This window comes from Vombatus ursinus, unplaced genomic scaffold (assembly GCF_900497805.2).
Source record: "Vombatus ursinus unplaced genomic scaffold, bare-nosed wombat genome assembly UNPS02015096.1, whole genome shotgun sequence".
NCBI lineage: Eukaryota > Metazoa > Chordata > Mammalia > Diprotodontia > Vombatidae > Vombatus > Vombatus ursinus.
In genome coordinates this window covers 127366-131986 of record NW_020954874.1, presented here as the reverse complement: position 1 = coordinate 131986, position 4621 = coordinate 127366, and positions in this window count along the sequence as shown.

Sequence of the window (4621 nt, the reverse complement as noted above, 5' to 3'; positions counted from 1 at the left end):
AGAAGCTCCATATACCCCACTCTCTGGCCCTGATAGATGGCAGACAGCTTCCAGTCTAGAAGTCCCTTCCAACAATACTAATACAATCAAATTCCCCATGAGATAGAAATCTGCAGTAAGAAGAGAGATGAGGAAACATAGTTACTTCCCTCTCTCCCCATAAACCCTGTTCCCACTCCTCCTATCACCACCATTTGAACCTCAGGGGTTAAAGCTGAGGAAGAGCCTTGAGAGATACAGAAGGTAGTCAGTCCCCCTGTCTTCAGCTACCACCTACATGGGCTTCAGGAAACTTCCCTAGAAGCAGAATTGGTCCCAGTTTCCAAGCTAAAGCTCTCAGCTTTTTCATCCCTTCATCCATTAGGGAGCTCCTTGAACTTGCACCAAATTCTTTCCTTCTCCCCTCACTTTCCTAAGTGAGAATCAACTACTCTGGGTCATCCTTTTTGTATTCTGCACAAATTCAACTCTTTTCTATCTACCCTGTTCACCAATCAATAAATCAGAAGCCATGCTGTGTTAGAAAGAATATCACTTGACTGGGAACTGAAAGTCCTGGATTCTAGTTCTCACTGTGCCATTAAACTATGTGACCTTAAGCAGGTCAGTCACTTGAGTTCCATGAGTTTCACTTTCCTTGTGTGCCAAATAAAGAGTTTGATTTCTAAGGTCCTATCCCTTTTATCTCTAATAATTCAGTAATTTTAATTATTTCTTGAAGACTACAGCAATGGATTCAATAAATTACTCACTGTGATCAAGTTGGCTTGTTATAAACAAGAATAATTCGATTTTAGGGAAAAACTAACCTAATTAATTATATTCAGAATACAAACATCAAAAACCACACAATTATATCAGTAGATGCAGAAAAATCCTTTCAAAAATTACAACACTTATTTATGCTAAAAAAAAACAAAAAACCCAACAACCTACCCTACAAAGTATAGGCATAGAAGAGTCATTTTTTAATATGACAAAAAAGAATATATCTAAAACCAAAAGCTAGCATTATATATAGTAGGGGAAGTAGAAGTTTTCCCAATTATTTCTTGAACTCCTTTGATGTGTCTAGAAATGTGCTAAGTGCTGAACAAAAATCAAATATAAAATATAATCCCTGCCCTTAATGAGCTTATGTTCCAGTTATGAAACAAAACATACATGAAACAATTAAGTGTTAAACTTTGTCAGTTATCTGTGGGCACCATAGTAATTCAGAGAAGTGAGAACTTGATATTGGCTAAAATAGTTTTGAAAGTCTTATCTACCTTGTATAATCAGAACCACTGGACTCTGAGAGCCTCCATCTGTGAGATACATGTGACAGATGTTATCCTACTCTCCCTGTAACCACGTACACACAAACATACTCTCCCATCTAGCTGGCAATCAGAGACCTATACTGTCAGGAAGTCCACATTAAGATGGAACAGGAAATGATATCTCCCAGTTTTGGATCAAGGGGGAGTAAGAGAGGAAGCATGTTGGATTCTCTGCTCCTGAACCTATGTCAGGAACAGGTGACACAAAGTTATCTTTGATTCAGCCCGGAAACCTAGCTAAGCTTCCTAGACACAACATGACCCTTCTTCCCCTCACCCCTATGCCTCATACTCCCCTTGGGATTCTCAGAATACTTAGGGAATTCCCAAGTCAGGGGCTTTCCATTTCAGCTGAACCCCCACAACAACCATAGACACATGCCCTTAACACTTCCTTGTCCCCCTGGCCCAGACTCAAAAACACAGTTTGGAGAAGGCAGAATCTGTGGGAGCCTTGTTTGAAGACTGCAAGAGTTGGGAAAAGGGCAGGGGGAGAATAAGACATCCTTGGCATACTCTGGCTAGTCTCAGACTGTTTTGTGAGGGCTGGAACATTTGGTTTGAAGGACTAGCAGCTCTGGGATTCTGTATGTGAGAGACAGTCTTACTGGCTGCTTTGTCATGAACTAGGCCACTCCTACCCCAGACACCTTAGTTTCACTGTCCCCAACACATTCTCTCAAAAATGGCTGGGGAGGACAAGGAGTGAATGCTTGGATGGTGCTTTGGGAAGAGAACAATTACAGTGCACTTATTCCATCAGTGAGATAGGAGATAGGTAATCCTCCAAGTTTCCCAAGGAAAGAAGCCTCAATTGATTCCTCTCTTCAGAGTTGCCATCCACAAAACTGGGAAATGTCAAAACAAAACAAAACAAAACAAAAACAAAACCCTACCTCAGAAAGGAAGAGGACCAGCTCTCACTGCTACATCCTACAGCTCCTTCCACATGTAAAGAAACATACATGAGTGGTGAAAAAAAAAAAAGAACCTGAAGGTCATAGGATCAATCAATCAGTCAACAACTAGAAGTCAACAACTAGAAGGACTAGGAAAGTTTGGGGGGCAATTTATACCTGAACTGAGTCTTAAAAGAAGCTGGAGATTCTCTAGGCCTGGCCTCCCTGACCATGGCCAGCCAAGCTGCCTCCAGAGAAAAATCAAGTGACTGTCTCTGTCTCCAACCCACTGACATTGTCCGAGTGATGCCCCCTATAGCTGCTTCTCACCCTGATCTCGATCATTTTTGCTAGCTTGATGACCATTTGAGTAAGCATTGTTCTATCACCTCTTGTTCTAGCTAACAAAACCACCTCTCCCCAAACATATCCCTCTATTTTCCAGCTTCGAGGCTCAAGCCTCCTAGTGTGCACCTTCCACAAAGTTCCAGCTTCAAAGGAGGTGCTAGCATCCCACTTGTTGACAGAGCCTTGATTGGAGCTACTCCCTGGTACTAGATGCCGTGCCTACCTTTCCTGGTCCCCAGGTTACCATAAGTTCTCAGGTACCTCCTCCTCCTCTCTCTTCACCCTTAAAATGTTTGTGGTCCCTTTCTAGAAGGGACCTTACTTAACTATTTAAAACCAAGAATAATTAGCTTAGACCATCATAATGGCGTGATTTCTACCCACAAGGGGTGATTTTATCACATTCCCCAGGTGGGAGACTTTTCACCTCTATAAAGTGCGGTCCATTATTTTCACAAAGTATGCCAAACCAAGCTGTTCACACATTCTGAAAGAAAGGAGCCTCTCCACATCTTGAGGTAACACAGCTCTTAAAATCTCTAACAGAGTTGGAACTGTCTGGATTTGAAGCCAGAACCCCCTTAGGGTAGTGAGTTGACAGCCAGGCTGCATGGAGGAATAGGACAAAGAGAGAAAACGAGCAGCTAAGTATTTATGAACACCTCATAACTCACTCCAGGGGCCCAGGAGAGGCAAGGAAGAAGAGCAGGTGATGACTAAGGGAACAGGTCTAAGTGGGAAAGGCTTAGCACAGAAGAGAGTAGCTTCCCACTGCCCACAGGAATAAGCCCAGGCTCCTAATCCTGACATTCAAAGCTCCCCACAATGTTTCCAACATCTGGCCTTTAGCTTCCTTTGCTCATCAACATGAACCTTAGACTCCAGACAGAGTGGCCGCTGTAATAGAGCAACATGCTCTGCTTGCTTCCAGTCACTTTGGGGTGACAAAGCAATCTTCTTATTGGCCACTAAAAAGGAAAAACCAGTGACCCTGTGGACCTTTAAAGGTGGAGTGACTCTGCTTGCCAGCAGCCAATTCTGACCAACGAACCCAAGATTTTCAGCTCCTTGAATTCATGAGGTTGCCTCCAAGACTTGGAGATGCCTGTCTCAGGATCACTATTCAGTAACCAATACTCTGGAAAGATCAAATACAGAAGAGTCAGTCCAGAATCCAGGTTCAGCCTTCCCTAGACAGGACATGTGCTCTGGCTGCCATGTGCTCACAGTCTGGTATTTCTCCTGGGGCAAGCTCTGCGGCACCTCTTCCCACCCTTTATATTAACATTACTCGTCACAAAGACAGTAGAAGAGAAACAGGCAAAATCATCCTCAGAGTGGTTCAAGACTCTAATAGGTGACCTTTCACCTTATCTTGCCCATAACCAGGCTTCCCTGCCACTTCCTGGCCATTTCCACACCATGTTCCCTCCCATTTCCAGTTTCCCTTTATCTTCCTCCATTAGAATATAAACTCCTCAAGGGTAAGAACTGTTTTGTGCTGTACTTATAATCCCAACTTAGTCTGTACTTCACACATGAAAAATGCGTAAGCATTAAAAATGCTTTATCTCTCTTTCTTTATCTATCTATGAGTCACCAGATATTTCTGTTCAGTAGCCAATAAGGGTATTGCTTCATCATACCCCAAGCCCACAAGCCTCTGAGTCATACTTGGCCAGTTGGAAGCAGCCAGAGGTTTTGTCATCCTCAAATCATTCAAGCATTGAGCTAGAAAATATGGTCTGACTTCCTTACTATGCCCATCATGCATTTTTCCATTCCCATCCACTTTTCTATTTCCCCTCCTGGAATAGCCGCTTTTAAAAATGCCCCAGGCAAAAAAAGGGACAATCTTGACAGATGGACCCCAGGACTACTTACTCATCAAAGCTTTCCTTTCTTTCTAATAGACTCATATCCCCAACTGGTTAGGGTAATATTTCCGAGTCCTAGTCAGGCCTCTGGGAAAATCCTGTTCTCCTAGATCTACTGGCTTAGGCTTGAACATATATCCTTCAACCCCTTACCTTCCCCCCAAAAAAGGCA